This window comes from Saimiri boliviensis, chromosome 6 (genome assembly GCF_048565385.1).
Source record: "Saimiri boliviensis isolate mSaiBol1 chromosome 6, mSaiBol1.pri, whole genome shotgun sequence".
NCBI lineage: Eukaryota > Metazoa > Chordata > Mammalia > Primates > Cebidae > Saimiri > Saimiri boliviensis.
In genome coordinates, this window is record NC_133454.1 from 80,738,333 (window position 1) to 80,758,110 (window position 19,778).

A 19,778-nucleotide genomic window follows, 5' to 3' on the forward strand; every position below is an offset into this window, starting at 1 on the left:
TTCAGTCCACCATCTTGAACTGGAAATCCTAAATGTCTTTTGATTCCTTCTTTTGATCCATCCTTCTTTGTATCCTCATCGTTTCCTGAGAGGAAGATTGTGTCAGCCCCTGTCAGCTAGAGCACCAGACCACTTTCAGCCTCTCCCCAGGGTAAGCTCTTTTCTAGGCTGCAGATCTGATTCTGTTGCTTTTCTTTTTAAAATCCTTCACCAGCTTCCAATATGTAAATAAAACGCTCAGGCTCCTTAACATGACAAAAATTCCCCATGGGGCAACTCCTTTTTTACCTCCCTACCTTATCTGCTACTGTTCTCCTCTCCAGATTGCCTCCTCCATCATCCCAGGGATAGAGCAACGCACATACAAACTACCACTGACACCTCTGCTTTGCCCATGCCATTCCCTCCACTTCCCACCTTCTCAGGTAGGCTAACTTCCCATCTGGCCTGGGTATCCTGCCCAGAGTAACAAGGATGGCCAGCACATACAGCTTATGACAGGCACTTTTCACATCCTTCAGCTTATTGCTGCTATCCTCATTTTCTGTGAAGAAAGAGGCACAGAGAGATTCAATGACCCTTCCAAGTGAACCAACACATTGGTGTTTGATCTCTAGAGTTGCTGGCTGTGTGTGCATGAAAGGTACCCGAACTTTTACCATGCTATAGTGGCTGAGTCACCATTCTGTTACCCCCACTGGACTGGGAACTGTCTGAGGCCAGGTCTTTTTTTTCTTCTTTTTTGAAATTTGTGTCATAAATGCCTAGCACAGGTCCTGGCATACAGTAGGTACTTAAAACATATTTGTTGAACAGACATGCCATTCTTAATTATCCAATTGTGGGCCCTCTCACCTTCTCTCTTGTGCATGCTACAGTTCCATAGGCAAGGTTTTCTGGCCAATTCCCTTTTCATAGTAGTTATTCAGAAAATCATGCTTGGTGGTTCCTATTGGTATTGAAAGAGGAAAAAGACCCATCAAAAGACATGGTGAGCAGCTTCCCAAGCATTTGCTTAAACATGTTTTGTATGCTTTTGAAATGATAGTCCCATTATTATTATTATTATTTTAAGAAATCCACTGGTTTAAATCATCACAGAGGCTTAAGTGATGTGGAAAATTCTAATGATGTTTCTTTGATGAAAAGATTTTTCTCCCCATACTTAGCATAATCTTCTTTTGAATTATGCCAGGAAATCTTAAAACCATAGCGTTTTTTTTTTTCCTCATTGCAATTTTCCTCTTTTTGGATGCATGCCAGTGAACCATGAGAAAGAAGGAGTTTTTCCATGCATAATGGGGAGGCTCTGCAAGAGGCAGCCTGGGTGCAGAAAGCCCCAAAAGTTTGTGAACTGGGGAACTAGGGATCCCTAGGAGAGAGCAAACTAGCCAGGGCACTGGCAGAGCTTGGCAAAAGCTGTCCTGGCCTCAGAGCATGGTCCTAGGGAGGACAGATACTGGTACCAAGAGGTTCACCTGTAAGTGGTCCTGTCCCAGGATAATGATGGAAGAATCAAGTCAGGATAGCTCCAGAGTTTTCATGTTGGAAGGCTTTAGTGGGTGACAGCTTGGCTAAAACAAGATCAAAGCTGCTCTTTCAATGCATGTAGAACAAAGAAGAGTGCAATCGTTCAGATTAATGTAGGAAGGGTTGGCAGGGTGAAACTCCAGTCACCCTATCTAAATAGCAACCCACATTACTCTTTTCCTCTAAACTGTATTTGTTTTTTTTTTCTTCTTAGCCCTTCTGAACACATAATAGAAGGGATAGGGCCCCTCACTACTTCCTTCTCTGCTGAGGCACACCTGGTACTGTCACTAGCCAGATGGTACTGCCCCAGGTGTGGTGAGATAGAGTAGCACTTATAATCATGGGCTCTGGAGGCAGGCAGATCTGAGTGCTAGTCCTGGTCCTGCCACGTATTAGCTGTGTGACACTGGGGATTCTGCTCTTGGCTTCTTGGTTTCCTCATCCACGAAATATGGATGACCTCTTGGGGTTGTCTGGAGGATTAAATGAGATTCTAATTCATGTAAAGCATTCAGCAGGGTGCTTGGTGGCATATGGTAAACTCTTGTTATTACTAATGTTTTGTTATTAACTGAATGAATGTTCCTAAGAGAGTACCAGGAGGCCATTGGGAGCCCCAGGAAGTAGAATGGACCCTGTGGGGAGCAGCTGCAGGAGCTCAGGGCTGGGCTCAGGTCTGGAGGGAGTTTGAGATACACAGCAGGGAAGACAGCCAGTTACGGGGCCAGGGTTGAAAGAGGAACCTCCAGAGCTGTGAATGCAGAGGTCTGCGAACTGGGTTTGGAAAGAACCTCAGAGCTGCATATGACTTCCCAGGTCTGGGGCAAAGAACTTCCAGGCTGATGATGGTGGAGCTGAAATCTCTGACATGCTCTCTGGTGGGATGGGGTTGGAGGATCTTGCAGTGTGGACCCACTCAGCGGTATACACAGCACCAGGAAGCAGGCCAAGATACCCTTGAAGCACGTTTTCCCAGCCTGGCTGACTCTGCCTGCTGAGGGCCTCTACTTGCTTCTCCAAGTGAGGGGTGTCTCCAAGTATGTGTTGGGAGAGGCAGTGATGGTGCCAGGACTCCAACCACCAGGAGATAAGGGACATGGAATGTTCTCTTAGAGTTCAACCATAAAGTAGGTCAGATAGGATCAGGTAGAGCTCAGTAGAGCCACCATGGAAAGGCAGTGAGACATGGAGACTGCAACCTCTGGAAAGAGATGGGGACAGGCAAAGGGAGGGCTGGCTGGCCTCAGGAGCCTCCATCAAGGAGCTGCAGGGGCAGAGGTGGAGGCTTTGTACAGGGAGAGTGGAGGGCGAGGCCTCAGTCTGCTTCTCTGGCAGGCTGTCCTTCAGAGAGATGAGGCATCAAGCCACCCTGGCCCAAGAAGCCCGGTCCTTCCCAGTGACCCTGAGCTGGCTCCATGCTCCCCAAACTGCCTGCTGCCTGCTGGCTTTGTGCGAAGCTGTCTCCAGGAGGAAGGGATCTGCTCAGGCCCACATGTGCAGGCATCTTGGCACTGAGAGCCATGGCTGCAAATGAACACATTGGTAACTGGTTTAGATGCCCATCTCCTGTGAACTTTGGGTGAATTCGTCTTTCTGAGTCCTCTTCCTCTGGGCAACTGACAGGTTCCTGTTTTTAGGCCTAAGAGGATGAGGGCCAGGCCGTAGACTGGAGAATTTGCTACAGTAGTGAATGCTGCCCTGGGAGGCTGTCAGGGAACAGCTAACAGCCTTACTATAGTGAGACCCACTCTTACCCTTCCATCAGACAGCTAACAGTGCGTGTATACGGCTGTATAAGCACACATGCAGCCATTTGTGTGTGGCCATGTGTGTATGCACACATTCAGCCAGGTGTGTGAAGGGTATATGGAGCATAGGACACGGGAGCCTGTATCACTGTCTTTTCATATAGCCTCCGTACTCGCTTTGGCCATCACAGTGTGTTCAAAGCCATATATGTAGACTTAACGTAAGACTTAATATCCTGGAGGTTAGGAATACCTTTGAGTCCCACCTTACTCATAACAGTATGAACATGGGCAATGAAGTCAAACAGGCCTTGGTTCATAAACCAGCTGCCGTTTTCTATTCATGGTTATATGGTTTGGGGCAAGCCTTTCAAACACTCTGGGTCTCAGTGCTGAAATGGTTGCCCACAGTCACCATCCATTTCAAAACCCATTTCTCCTGTTAGAGGCACATATGGTTTTGTTAGCATATCCATCGCTTTTTATAATAAACTCTCCTCTGGTTTTAATACAATATACTTTCTGGAAAGAACCTACTAAGCATTCATACATTACGGTGAATTTAGGTCACATTATCATGTAATCTTACAGTGGCAAAGGACCTTGAATTGCATCTAGTTTTACATTCCACCAAATGCAGAGATTCTCTGATCAGTGACTCTAACGTGGCCACCTAAATCCTCTCCTCCACATCCAGGTAGCTCTAACTGCTAGATCAGAATGAACTGGAACCTGCCTCTGCAGCTTCCCACTGGCAGTCCTCTCTCTCTTCTCTAGAGCAATTACAGAACAAATTGTTGCCTCCTTCCCATGACAACCTTTCAGATCTGTGTGAGCTCTCATGACCCTTCTTTCTTCTGGGCCGAATGTCCTATTTTCTTTACATATTCCCTATAGGACTAGTTTTGGATTATGCCACCATTCTGGCCACCTAGGCATCTGCATATGCTCCAATTTAAAAAATTCAGCAGTGAACATATTCCATCAGGCAGGGTCTGACTACCAACATATTCCTTCTCCTGGGGCATTTGACATTCAAGCCTGGCCTCTCATGTGGGAGCAGAGGCCTTTGTTCCTAAGACAGACATTTCAGATACCAACTTACAGCTGGGGGCGATATAATGAACCAGGTGCCACCTATGCATGACCATGCCAAGGACTTAATCTGCATAGTTTTTTAATCTGCAGGGACAGTCTGCATGCCACTTGGGCCTGCTCCATTAGTCTGTAAGTTTACCCAGGCCAGGCACTGAGTCTTGCCGTTCCTGGATCCCTCCAAGCACCCGCTGCATTGGTCTGCCTCCCTTTTGCTGTCAATAAATGCAGTTGATTGATGGACACACTGCGGCTTAAGAAGTCATTTTCCACTTTGTTGCATCTCAGAATCCAGCTGTGTCCAGCTGGAGCCAGCCCTCTGCTTGCTTGTTTTGTCTGTGAACATGGGCCCAGATCTCATGGCTTGCCCATGCGTTACAATAGGATGAATTTCACTTTGGAGCTCCACTCTCTTCTACCCCGACTAGCAGTAAACCAGAGCCCTGAGTGCAGTGGCACATCACACACTGCAAAGAGCCCTGGGCCCCCTCCTGCTTCTTACATTTATTTGACAAAGCCCCAGTAATGAATTCTCAGGTGTAGGCAGGTACTTGAGCTTCAAGTTATGGAGAAGAGGGCAATGTACCAGACAGATGTTTCCCGTTGTATGTTTATCGAGCTTCTTGCCTTTGCTGCTCCTCCTGCCAGCCCCTCCCTCTCTCTCCCGCCTCCTCCCCGATGCTGCCTATAAATCAAGCATCTCTTCTTAAAATTGTAATCACCAAAATAAGGTAGTGATTTATAAGGCATTCTGAAATACCAAATAATCAGCCGAACACTTCACTTTAATGGCAGCCATAAGTCAAGTGCTTCCATGCTCATTTCTGGAGGAAGCACGTTGGTCTTGGTTGTTGCAAAATGACAAATACTCTTTTATAAGTTGTAACAAATCAATTATCCACATGTTGAAAACTGAGCAACCTCCTTTTTAAAGATAGATTTTTATGGATACATTCTTAAAAAAAAGTCCCAGGGAAGCGGGGTGACTGGAGCTCTTTAGTTATTTTTCTGGCAAAAGAAAATTGGAGAAATAATAGCTCCAGGGAGACAGCTGCCCAGAATGACATCAATCAGAGATGTGGTCGCCCCGAGCCTATGGAAAGCACACACAGAATGCTCGGGTTTGTTTCTCATCCAGTCTGAGCAGGTAACAAGGAGTCTGCCTCCACCTGCGGTGGCATTTTCAGTAGAAACTGCTGGCTCCCCAAAGAGCGCTGTGGGGCATTCAATCCTCAAGCTCTCCTTGGGCACATATGTCTGCCTTGTAGTTCTCATTCCAAGGAGAATTTCTACTTTTTCTGTTAAGAAGGAAGTCACGCCTCAGCAGCTGGCTCTGGGATTGGAACCTGTGTTATCTCATTATATATGGCCCCATCTGTTGGGACTGCCCAGAAAGACTCGTGTGCCCTTTCCCAGGTTCTATTTTCCTCCCCTCCCACGTCACATCCATTTGCCACACAATAAAATACAACAGCATCTGCTGTAACCTCTCCTGTCAAAGGAGGTGGGACTCAGTGCCATCCCAAGCCTTCTCCCAGCTGGTGGGTTTGTTGATTTCAAAGGCCTTGAGAAGGTCATGCTGTCACGATTCCAAATGTGGCAGTTGTGCCAGTGCATGGGCTTCAGCCGCATCTTGTGCTCTTGGGTACTATTGTGTGCCACACTGCAAAGGGATCTCAGCAAACTGGAACGTGCCATAAAGCGAGCAGAAGGTGGATGGCTTGGCCATGGACTCATGACGAATTGTTAAGGGACTGTGAATGCTCTGAGTAGTCTGCAGTGTAGGGTTGATGCAGAACTGGCGCTGGGACCCTGTCTGTTGTTAACAGTGTCCAGGCAGAGGAGGATTAGGTGGCAGGTAGCAGGTGAGCAGGTGGATGCGCCAGGCCTTGCACCTTGGGCTGTGCGTGGCTCTGTCCCTCTGAGTGCTGAAGCCTTTGCTGGCATGAGCCTGCAGTGCAGCTGCTGTTTTGGTATTAGACTCTCTGTGTCCCTGCTGTCCACTGTCCTTCCTGGCCAGTCCTCTGCCGCTTTCTCGCTAGCCCAGTCCCTACGCTTGGCTCCCCTTAGCAGCCTTCGCTTCCTTGTTTTGTCCTTTTTCCTTAAATCATGATTTTTCTTAGTAACTTTCTTTCTTTTATATCTCACCCCACCCCTTTTCCAGTTCTCAGCTTTCCTGGTTTGGATGCTCTGTGGATGACTGTCATGATCTACTCAGTGGCTCCTCTCTCCAGCAATGATGCTGAGTGCCTTCTATGTGCTGAATAAGTACACATGCAAACAGTTCTACTTTGTGAGGGTGAAAGCAGGTGTTGTTAGAGAAAATAACAAGAAGGACCCACCTGAGGTTGCACAGTCAGGGACTGCTCCTCTGAAAAAGCGGCGTTTAGGATTGAGACCCGAATGATGAGTCATTCAGGTGAGCACGGGGGCCAGGGTGAGGCAGGGAACAGAATAGGTTGTGCACAGGCCCTGAGGCAGAAAAGAGCTGGAAGAGTTCCAGAAACTGAAATAGGTGTTCAGTACTCCCTCCCACCTTTGAGTTTTATCAGCATAAATGCATGACAGGATCTAGGAGCCTTCCTGCCTACAGCCTTTAACCTTGCTATTCCCGCTGCCTGGGAAGCTCTTGTGTACATGGTCACATGGCTGGTTTCTTCCTTTCGTTCACATCTCTGCCTAGCTGTCACCTCCACCAAGAGGCCTGCTCTGATCACTCATGCACACTCACTATCCCTTACCCAAATGTGTGTGTGTATTTTGTGGCACCTATCAGTATATGAAGTTGTTATTTATTTGATTACTTGTCAATAGAAGATCTTCCGCTATCAAAATGGAAACTCCATAAATACACATCCTGTGCTAATAAGCTGTCATATTCCCAGCACCTGGCAAACAACAGGTAGTTAATAAATATTTTGTGAATTAATGAATGATGAATGATAAGCTGGAAATACAGAACATTGGTAAGGAAATGAAGCTTCATTATAGCACTCACAGAAAAAGTCCTAAAAGGGAAAGGGAAGATGCACGAGAGATTCCTGCCAGGATGTGATTAAAGAGGTAGAAAAAATGTGTAATGAGCATATTTATTATGTGAACGTAAAGGCCGGTACTTAAGCTCCTTGCTCTTAAGTAGGCTAACATTTCTCCTGTTTGCTTTATGAATTTGCTTAGCAACTCAGGTCGCCTTTATGATAAATAAATACAGATACATTTTTGTAAAAGCCGTTGTTAATAATTAAGGTACTGCTAAGCCCCCAGTGAGTTCACTCCTTGTCACTGGTTATAACAAATACTCTATAGTGAGTGACTCTCACCTACAGTCATGGACACCTTTTGATGACCATGCCCTTTCAAAGGTTCACACCTGGTTGTTTAGCATTTGCCCGGTTGTGAGGGGATGAAAAGAACAGCTGTCCTGCATGGGGTTGTTTATAGTTCCTTGTTAAGCCTTTAAGCAACAAGCACTCATGATTCCCTTCTGCTTTTCCTAGCATGATATTCCAGTTGCCATTTAGAAAACATTGTTCAATGGTCAAATCCCAACATAAGGTGGAACAAAATAAAAATATCCAAGTACGTGGAGAACAAAACAGGCTTGCAAGGTTGAATGGTTTGTTGGATGGATACTTAGATGTTGAGAGTGATGGAGAGACAGGAAGGGAGATAATACTAGATTTAGGGCTTAAGTGACTGGGTGTGTTTCTATCAGTCAGAGCTCACTCAGAGAAGCAGACCATGAGGCAATCTATATCTATCTATCAATCAATCATATGTCTACCTATATATCTATTTAATCTTGTGTCTATCTAATCTATGTATCTATCATCTAATCTAATCTATGTATCTATCACCTCTCTATCATCTATCTGTCTAATCTATCTATCATCTATTTATCTAATCTATCTGTCTACATATAGATAAACATACAGATATAGATACAAGCAGAGATTTATTATAGGGATTTGAACTTCTGCACTGCAGGAACTGGGTCGACAGTTTATTTGCATCTGGTACTTTTGTATCCACAGAGGAGGCAGCCAGGAAAGGAAGATGGATATGATGTGGGAAAGCAGGTCAAAAGGGAACTGCAAGGATGAGTCAGGACTCTTGAGGCTGGACTAGAACCTGTGTTGATGTTTCACCACATTTAAGCTTTCATTTAAGCTTGTTTCCTCCATCACACAGCTAATGTGCTCCTGGGCCAGGAGCTGAAGGGCGAGAGCCAGCAGGAGCTGGAGGAGCGGCCCACCTGGCTACTGCCTCACACGGGTGAGGTGGGTGGACAGAGAGGCAGCAACAGCACCTGCCGCCCTGCAGAGGCTTGCTGAGAGTGAAAGGAAAACAATTTCTGCTTCACTCTGCCTTCCAAGTCTCCGGTGAATACCTCTCATGGTCCATGTAACACAAAACTATGCAGTGAAGGGAATCATTGGAAGCATAGCTCCAGCCCAGCTAGGCTGAGAAATCCCCAGCAATGGGATTGGCAAATCCCCAAGCAATGCAGGGAAAGTCTTGGCTGTGGATGAGATGACTGGGGAAATGTAATCACTCAAAAGGTGGGCAGAGGATAGGAACCTGCTATGGAGAATGATAGGGAGAAATCAGAGATGTAGGAGAGAACCTGGAGGGGTGGGGTGGTTTCTGGTAGAAATGTTTGTGAGAATATCAGTCCCTAAATAATGATGATGATGATGATGATGATAATAGTGATAGCCAGGCATGATATTGAATGTAATGACTGGTGTCTATGGCACTGATCAGTCAGAGCGGACACTGGCTTGTGAGGAGGGTTCTGGGGGTCCCAAGGAAGAGACCCTCATATCACAATAGTGGTGGTGATGTTAGTGGTGGTGGTGGACATTGGGTAGGCTGGGGCTAGAGAGAAGAGCAATTTACCATTTAGAAGGACAGCCATTTTGATAACTATTATGTCAGTCTGGGTGCAAACTAGCTGAATATCAGCACTGTGTATAGCTAGTGTTAGTTGCTTGTCTACTACATGCCAGAGGCCCAGCTAAGCTCCCTGAGTCTGTATGATGGTGGCATTGCCTCTGGGTGCTTTGCCTTGCCCTGACCGGCTCTGGGAGAAATCAGGATCTTAGATCCTGGAAAAGCAAATTGCCAGGCCCATCGTCAGCAAACATCTGCTGCCATGGCACGCACCACTTTAGCAGGAGGATGTATTTTGGGAGTCTTTGCAGGCCTGGCTCCATGCGGGGGAGAACATTTGAACACACAACATCTGTTAATGAGCGCCATGCTGCTAATTAGGACAGTCTGAGAGGAGCAGCTGCCCGCATAGTGGTGGTGTGGAATGACAAAGGCAGCAATATCTAACTGTTGGAGTCCAGGGGGGTATCTCTGCAGGATAAGTTCTGAGCTAATAGGATCCATGCAGACTGGTGGAGCATTAAACTTGGAAGTTCTTTGCATGACCTGATGTGGTTGTCCAACCAGATCAACCACACCAGATTTCCAAGGTGCCATTTTGATTGGCAGTTTGTGGATACAGCTTTGGGTACAATGCCCAAGAGGACTGCATCCTCAGACGTCACCTGGAGCCCACTCCCTTTGACCTCATTCTGTCAGCTGCAGCACAGGGAGGATTGCTTGACCTCTGCTTTCTGATGAATCGAGATTTGTCCTGCTGCCTTTCCACACTTTGAAGAGGTGCCAACCTATCTTAATATTATCTTAAGTGGTCTGGGGGTTTGTCTTAATGATACCACCAAATTGATCACGGGACATACCCAGGATCATTCCATTCCCAAATCGTCTGTTGCCATTTGTCTTGGCATTAGTTGAGGCCAAGGTGAACAGGTTCAGTTCCCAGGTGAGGCAGGCAGCCTCACTCTGGCCACAAACGTGTCTGTAACCCAGGCAACTGGACCATCGACAGTGAGTGCCTCTGTCGGTGGTGGGACTGTGGGAGAGGAGGATGTGGTGGTTCACCAACTCTCTCTCCTTAGCCACTAGAAGGCAGCACAAAAATCCCATGCTGTATGAAGAGGGGTCTGTCAATATCGTTTTCATTTACCAGGCGTGTCATTTGACTATACATTTTTAGTTTGCATGTTCCTCCCTTGAGCATTTTTCCCACATAAAGAATGAAGTCAGCAAATGGTGGCAAATTGGATTCAGCGTTGCAGCTTTCAGGAGGGTTACTTGTCACTCCAAAGACCTGAATTTACAATATGGGTTTCTTGCCAATAAGTAGCAGAGTCTTCTTAGTCATGTGGTATGAAACACCAGGCTCTGAGCTGGAATTTGGAGGGAATTCCAGGCAGGGGCTATGGCACAAGCTAAGGGGTGTGAAAACTGAAGTAGATTAGTATGGGGAGGAGTGGCTGGGCCAGCCGCAGACAGATTAACTAGAGGGGGTGCAGTATGAGCAAAGCTCCCATTTTTATTTTAACAGCTCCCAAGGAAAGACTGCTACTGTTTCAAATGCCTGAACCTGTAAACTGTGGATTTATATTTTTGGTCAATAATGGGGCTCAGACAAGGAAAAGAAGAAGAAAAATTTAATCCATTTTATATTCAGCTGTATCTGGTTACTAATAATAACTACACATTTTCAAGGATTACAACCTCCTACACCAGTTATGTTTTATGCCTTCCTGTGATTATCTAAAACATGTTTCACAATTGTTGACGTTCGTATGCGAACACTAAAGGTTTACATTGCAGATGGGTAAGAAACAGGCCTGTCAAAACAATTTGACAGAGAGACAGTCCTTATCTTTTTCTATGAAGTGGCAACTGAGAAATTTGCCGCTTAAGAAGAGTATAATCTAGTTTAGTTTTACTGGGACCTGTCTCAATCTGATTTATAAGCATATAGATTCTTTAATTACCTAGATTGTAAACAATTTTTATCCTCCAGCTTCTCTTATTAGGCAAGAAAAGCATTTTACAGCATAATGCCTAAATAAACAAAAGCACTTTTAGGTCCAAGTGATTTTCTTCCATTTCCCTTTAATTAAAGTTGATTTGCTTCCTATAAGGTGATTCATTTCTCATTTTCCAAAGAGGGGACTTACATGCTTCTGGTTTTAGAGAGGCTGGTGTGCTTCCCTGAGACTCAAATGTGAGATGGCTTTTTACAGCCCCTAGGGTGAGCCAGAGCCCCCAACTTACCTCCAAAGTGCCTGGTTTTGCCTCTTGCTGCCCCACCACCCCAGCCTGATCCGGTGCCTCTTTCACTCCAGTACTGCCGAACTTGCCCTTGTTTCAGGTGCCCTGCTCCTTCCCACTACTGAACCTGTGTGCACCATTTCCTCTGCCTGGAACATTCTTTAGTGTGACTTTCCTTCACTAACTAACTACTAGTCAACTTTTTCTCTTATTTGCTTTTCTTTCTTTCTTTCTTTCTTTCTTCTTTTTTTCTTATGTAGAGACGGGGATCTCTGTTACTGAGGCTGGAGTGCAGTGGTGCCATCATTGCTCACTGTAGCCTCGACCTTCTAGGCTCAAGGGATCCTCCCGCCTCAGCCTCCTGAGTAGTTGGGACCACTGGTGTACCACCACACCCAGCTAAGTCTTTAAATTTTATGTGCACATGGGATCTCACTATCTTGTCCAGGCTGGTCTCAAACTCCTCAATCCTCCTGCCGCAGCCTCCCAAGGTACTGGGATTACAGATGTGAAAGATCACAGCAGCCCTAGCCAACTTTTGTCTCAGATGAAATTTTACTTCCTTAGGGAACTTACTCTGACCCCTGCCCACCCCTGCCCTGCCCCATACAATCCAGTAGCCTCCCACTGCAGCATTTTGATCACTTGTAACCACCTAATTATTGGCATTAATTTATTTAGCATCTGTCCTCTCTGCTAGACTGTAAGGTCCTTGGGGACAGGAACATAGCTGTTAGGTCGCCACTGCACCCCCATTGTGCTTGGATTTGCTGGTGAACAGTTAATATGTGTTGTCTGCTTGGCAAAAATAAGTCTTTATTAAATCAGTGAAATGTATTAAAGTGTTATAAAAGAATACACACTTTTACATATTAATGTCATATACTTTAAAAAATATTTAAAACCCAATATTTGATGCAGTAAAGTCTACATGTATTTCAGCTCCCTTTTCATTTCCCCAATTCTTAGCTGCTTCTCATCACGACAATGTTGCTGATTTATCCTGGCTTCCTCCTAAAGGCAGAAGCACCCTTGGAATGGCATTTTCTCTGTCACTTCAGCTCAATGATTTCAAGATAGTTTGACAAGGGATATTCTTCTATCATAGAGCTGTGGTGGCATTTTTTTTTTTTTGCCTGAGTCATAAGGCGTTGATTTACCTGCTTGTGGATTCAAATCAGAGAAATGACCTCTGTTATCTTCCTAGCTTCCAGCTAGGAATTCGTTCAACATGGAATATTCATTAAGACACCTGTAAGACAGTCTTTCTGAAATCACAAGGAATAAGTTTTTTCATGTAGTCTCACAGAAGCACAGTGAAATGATTTCTCACCCATTCTACCTTCACTAGGTGTTGCATAAAACAATGCCCCAGTAATCTGTGATTTTTATGAAGTAATATCAAGTTCTTCCAAGAACTTATCATCTAGTCAGGCATGAAAAGGTAAAAAGCAACTCAAGGCAGGATATGCTCAGAGATGTGTGAATTTCATAGGCAGTAAGTTCTGGAATTCGGGGGATAGGGTGGCTTATATAGAGCTTATGTTGCCCTCTGTTGGAGGAGAGGACTCTGAAGCTCTTACTCCGATTTTCATATAACTAGTTCTCATTTCGTTCATGTCTCTGATCTGAACACCTCCTCAAATAAGCCTTTCATGAGTACTCTACTCTGTCTAAAACACACTCACACACACACCGAGTATGTACACACACAGACACACACACAGACACACATACATACGGTGCCAATATTTATCCCTTTAGTCCGCTTAATTCTATCTTCTCCAGGAGAATGTGAGTTCCCAGGGAAGAAATACTTTGCCTTGATCATCACTGGGTCCCAGGTACCTAGAAGAGTGCCTAGCATCTAGTAGGCACTCATTCACATCTGTTGAATGTATGAATGGGGTGGGACTGGTGAATGAATACACAGGAAAAATAGAAATCCAGATGGAAGAAATGGCATGAGCAAAGGAATGGAGGTTGGTTTAAAGTAGGCCACTTAGACAAGAGTGGGTTATTCATTTGAGTGAACAATGGGGTAGTGAAAGGTTGGTTTAGGAGGTAGGATGAGGCTGGGTTCTAGAAGCCTTTGAATGACAAGCTATGGTTGAGAGATACGTGCATTGGGCCTCAGCCTAGGGACAGACAGGGCAGTAAGGGCAAAGAGGTGGGGAATGTTGTAGAGAGTCCATTGGTAGGATTTGGCAAGTAACCAGGTATGAGAGAAAGCAAGAGTCCAAAGAAGTTGTCTAATAGCTGTCAAACCTCCCAGGATGTTGATGCTTCTGACATTATTAGTGCAGTCAGAATTAGAAACTGGTTCTGCAGACAGGTTGGTGAACTCAGTTTGAGCTAGGCGGAGGCTATGGAAATGGCAGATCTAGCAGAGATGACCTGCAGCCATAGTGTTGTCAGGAGAGCTCAGGTTCTGTTTCCTGTTGCTCCAATGGCTATTTCTGGTTCTACAACACTCTTCCAACAGTCTTCATCCCTATTAGCACCCACTGGTTAACCTGTGCATCTCCTTTGATCCAACTAGATTTTGTTAAAGACCTCTTGCTCAGTCCGTGTGTGACCCATTGCCCATTCTGATGAGGCTTGTTTCATGCCTAGCTAAGATCTGATAGCCAGGTGTAGAAAGCCTTGACCCAATGCATGTCATTAATCCCAGGTGTGATCAACTGTTCCCCTCCCAGATCTTCCTCTGATGCCCAAAGGGCCAACCCTCCAGAGAAAGAGATGTTCTCTTTCTTGACAAAGGCCTATACTTGTTTAGACTGATGAACACTTTACTTTGAGAACAAATCAAAACTACAAGTTGTCTTTGGACCCCCTACATCTATGCCTGTAATCTTCCACCTCGAAGCCTTTCTCCTGTTCTGGCCACTTTCTCCCACCCTCTATTGGCAGCCCACCCAGGTCTGCCCTTCCCAGTAGGGTCCCCTTTATTCCTCTAGTGGTCTAGTAGGATAGGATGATTTTCAGAGGCCAACAGACTTTGAATTCTATCTAGGGTCTGTTGCTATCTGCTAAGTGACTTTGAATAATTTACTACATCTCTCTGACCCTCATTTTCTCATCTGCCAAATGCAGAAAATGCCGTCTCACTGGCTTGGTGTGGGCATCAACCAAATCTTGTTCAATCTTTCTCATCACAGAGTACTGATGGCAGTGCCAGACACCCTAGGAGCATTCTAAAAAAGCTAGTTTCTCTTGTGTGTATCCTTTTTTTGTGGGGGGAAAGGATTTGGTTGAGTATAGTCTAATTCATGCGAAGGTGTGAATAGCCGACACCTTAAGGAAGAGAGAAGCAATGGTGAGATTTTAGGTACAGTAAAGAGTGTCTCTAAAACTTCAGCACAGGGAAAGGGAGAGTCCGAAGAGGTTGTCTAATCTAACAGCTGTCGAATTTCCCAGAATGTCAGTGCTTCAGCATGCTTGTTGGTGCACCAGCACACTTAGCCAATAAGGACACTTTTCTACCTTCTCCTCTTTAGCCGAGGAACGGACACATCCTCTTTTTCTTCCAATAAAGCCATAAATGACCTGAAGTGGTATTTCTGAAAGCATGGTCCTCTGTTTACCTGAGGTGCTTGTTAAAAGTTCAGATTGTCAAGCTTCATTCTTAACCCCCTGAACCTGTCTCTTTCTGCTGGCGGGATTTGGGGATCTGCTCTATAAACAATCTCCCCAGTGATCTAATTGAATCTGAGTGACCCAGAACCACTGGGCTAGAGCTTGAAAGGGGAGAGTTTTGCTGAGGTTCCAGAGTAAATCAAGCAAATCGGTAAACATAAAATGGGTAAAATTATGAAGTTCAGGCTCTGGATGCAGCAGGATCCTGAACAGAGACACCTAAATGTTGAGCTGAGGTCTGGCTGCCTTGGAATACCTTCCAGGACTGATGGAACCTTTCATTCTCTCATATCCTTCAGCTTTCTTTCATCTCAGGCCTTGATTTCAGGCATCCCTGTGACTCTGGTAGGATGTGACCCTTGAGTCCTGTCCAGGTTGGATACCCTTGCTGGAGGCAGGAACTTCCCTGTCTGGCCATCAGACAAGCAGCCTAACTCATTGTCTCACAAAGCTGCTCCAGGACCTCCGCCCTTATTCCTCTTCCCATCTTGTAAGCACTGTGCATCTCTTTCCTTTCCCTTCATTTTCCTTCTAGGTCACACATGTGCCAGCGTACGTGCACACACACGCACACACACACATGCACACATGCCGACCCCATCTCACACAGAATCAAAGCCTGCATAATTCAGTGAAACAAATGCCGGGCACACAGTAGGTGCCTAACAAATGCTAATTCTCTTTCCCTAACGCCTTTCTATTTCCTCTTGCTCCATTGAAATGCAAAACTGTCTGGAGAAATGGTGGGGAGTTAGAGAAGGTATACGTTGTGACTAAATTCCAAAATCTGATCAGTGTGTGGGGCTGGCTGCTGGGCTTTCGTGCCTGCATACCAATGAACCTGCGTCTGGAGCAGAAGAGTTTGTGCTCATAAACCGTGACCTTCATTATCTATGGAGATGGGCAGCAGTGTCCGTCTCTGTAGAAATCTTTCCTATCCCAATTGGGATGGCGGAAGCAACAAGACTATGCCGTTTGTCTCAGCAGAGCTAACAAATGCTTTCTATAGTGCTGTGCAAAGTACACTCTTCCCCTGTTCTTTCTGGCTGAGATGGGCTTTTTTTTTTTCCAATTAAAAATTAAAATAGAGGCTGAATTATATTCATTTCTTGAGACTGCAATTCATGCTCCATTTCTCATAAGCAGTCTGCACTATCGTGAAACTCATCTACTTATACTGGTTCTTGGAAACAGCCACTTAAATCTCTGCTTGGTTAAAAATAGTTCACTTGTTCCAGAGTGCCAGAGAATCAAGTAACAGAGTAAGATGAGGCCATGCAGCCCCATCCGCTTCCTGGGGAAAGACTGCCCCCCATTGCCACCCCTGCAAGTCAACTTGCCTCTTCCTGGGCAGCTTCGGAGTCAGGAGCCACAAGGGAGGCAGATTTAACTCTTAGGAAGTACCTCTTCCTAAGTAGCTACAGTTTGCATTCCTGCTTCTTAGCTCTGCCCTTTGGGCACACAAATCAAATCTTTTGTAAGGCAGTTCTTAGGATATATGAAGACGATTTTCTTGCCCTCTTTTATGGTTATGGGTTGAATTGTGTTATCCAAAACGTCGAAGTCTTACCCCTAGTACCTCAGAATATGACCTCACTTGGAAAGAGGGTCTTTGTAGATACACTTAGTTAAAATGAAGCCTCAGTGGCATAGGGTGGGCCTTTAATCAAGTATGACTAGTATTCTTATCAGAAAATGCACAACGGGACAACACCATGTGCAGATGGAGGCAGAGGCTGCAGTGATGCTGCCAGAAGATATGGAATGCTGGAGCCTATCAGAAGCAGGGAAAGTCAAGGAGGGATCATGGCCCTGCGAACAGCTCGATTTTGGATTTCTGACCTCCAGAAGGGTGAGAGGATACATTTCAGTTGTTTTAAGACATTTAGTCTGGCCAGGCGCGGGGGCTCATGCCTGTAATCCCAGCACTTTGGGAGGCCAAGGTGGGTGGATCACCTGAGGTCAGGAGTTCAATACCAGCCTGGCCAACGTCGAGAAACCCCATCTCTACTAAAAATACAAAATTAGCTGGGCGTGTTGGCACATGCCTATAATCCCAGATACTTGGGAGGCTGAGGCAGAAGAATCGCTTCAACCCGGGAGGCGGAGGTTGCAGTGAGCTGAGATTGTGCCATTGCACTCCAGCCCGGGCAACAAGAGCAAAATTCCATCTCAAACAAACAACAATAAAAAAGACATCTAGTCTCAGCAAACTAATATATTCCCTGGAGCTTCCCTGGGCTGGACACCTCTAGTTTTTTCAACTCTTTCTCATATAATATGGTCTCCATCATTTTTTTTTCTCTTGATTTTCCTTCTTTGAGCATATTTCAAGCACTAAGCGAATCATTGTAGAGGTGTCTGAGTATCACACCTTGTACTGGGGCCATCACTTTTCTCATTTCTCGATTCTGTACCTCAGAGCACAGCCACTTTCTTGACAGCTTCTTCATACCTCAAATTCCTTCTGAGTTTATGGTTAGCTAAGACCCACAGTTCTTTCCCAAGAGTACTGCTGCTAAATCACGTCTCTCAATTGGTATGACAGCTCTGTTATAATCTCTCATCATCATATTGATTATTGCTCTGGCCTCCGCAGGTATTTTAAACCTTGAGTGGATTCATCAATGCATTAAAAATTTTTCCCTGCTCCATTGTTATATATACATTTTTTCAGAACTCCTTTTATGTTTTCATTGAATTATTAATAATAGTGGGCTGAGAACTCTAGCACATCATCCGAGATTTCTCTATAGATTTGCTGTGAATCCATTCATTTGCTCACTCTATAAATATTTACTGGCTTCCTGGTACCTGTCACACGTTGTTGGCACTGAGGATTGGTGATGAAAAAGACAAATCTTGGTTCTCGTGCAGTTTAAGTTCTCACATTTTTCAACCTTTGGGATATATCTGACCATTAGTAAAATGTGTGGATATCTGAGTTTCTACAGATACTTTATCTGTTTATAAATGCTAATTTCAAATCTTCTGGGCCAGGGGCCTGGTAAAACACTATTCCTGAAAGAAGGATTGAATATAGGGTTGTTCTTTCCAGCAAGCAATAAGGTTCTCCTTGTTCTTGCTTTCTCTGTGACCAAGTGTAACTCTAGAGGTTTCTGTCTCATGTTGAAACCTTTCCTTTTGACCTGCTGAAGGTCAGAGCAGCTTAGGGTTTGGATGGGAGGAGCAGGAGGAGAGCTGTATTCATAGCAGGCAAGTGAAGTTAAGAATTAGGAATGAGGTAAATGCTCTGACTTTGGAGCATGAAGCAAGATCAGCCTGGAGTTTATGCAATGGAGAAAATCAGGGTGGGGAGGGAGAACTGTGGTCAATGAAGAGTTAGACGAAAGAGTTGGAGGAGGTGAGACCTGTATTGCAATATTCATGCAGAGGAATATCTTTCCCTAACATCGGACCAGTTACAAAATGCTATACGTTTTGTAAGCAACCTGGATGCACTTAGCTGAATTTAGGGGCCAGATGCTGTGAGGCTTCAACAGCAGCTGTGCTGTACAGTGCCCAGCTCTCTAGTGGTCATGGCTATTGTAGCCTCTGGCACTGATCTCCTTTCCATAACACCTGCACTTCTTTTTGCACATCATTCTCCTTTCTCTGTCTTTTTCCAATTAACTAGATTATCTTTGCATTTTCCTATCCAAATTCAGAAAGGAAAGTGTCTGACTTGTTAAAAAAAATCTAAGTAGATGTCCATGAGATTGGGTTGGTTGCTCTGGCACTTTAAATTCCTACATGAACAAATGAAAGCCCTATGGAAACAGTAAATTGAAACTAGAAGCTGTATGAATCAGAAAGCACCACCTAACATCCAGCCAAACGAAAGTGTTTTCTTTGTCTTGCTTCTTCAAATGCTTTATGAAATTTTCCTCTTTTGCCTCTTCTGGAGGAATGCTAGCCCCTTGTGGTCTGGTATTACCCCAATTTATGAATCACTGAATGCTCCAATAAACTCTTTCCAGTTTAAATGTTGATTTTTTTTTTCTTTCTTAAAAACACTCTATCCTGTTGTTACCATCAATACCATTGGACCTAATTTTGTATAGTCAGCTACTTCTTTGGCCACTGGCCAGCCTGTGAATGAGCTGATCTTGGCTTATGTGCTGACCCTGCTCCTGTTAGCTGCTATTCCTTGCTCATTTGCCAAATCTAGATGGATGATTCTATTTCTCAAACACTTTTCCTCTTCATTCATTCTGTTACCAAGTTTCACCTCTGTCTTACCATTATAGTAGTAAATTTACCATTATTTACCATACTCTGTTTCACCATGAGAACAGCCAAAGATATCTTTTGGCCTTGATCTTGCTTTATTCCTCGTAGATCATGTCACCATAACCTTTCTAAGATATGCATATGATAATATCACATCCCAGTCTAAAACCTTTCAAAAGCTCGCTATCAGTTTTGAAGGAGAACATCAAACCTCCTTTGCTTACTACGGTCATCTCCCATCACTGTCGCTGCAGCAACCATCTCTTGGCCCTTCACTTGTGCTTTATACTCCATCAGGGCATAGCATGCTGTTTTACTTTTCCAGTCTTGGTAATGTTTTCTCCCTCTTTGAGTGCCAGGAAAACTCTTATGTTCAAAACACATCAT

At 44.8% G+C, this 19,778-nt stretch overlaps 1 long non-coding RNA gene across 2 annotated transcripts in view; it reads left to right on the forward strand.

Moving 5' to 3' along the window:
• Positions 1–19,778, forward strand: part of LOC104652192 (uncharacterized) — a 389,537-nt gene that overhangs the window by 192,483 nt on the left and 177,276 nt on the right. The window lies entirely within an intron of this gene.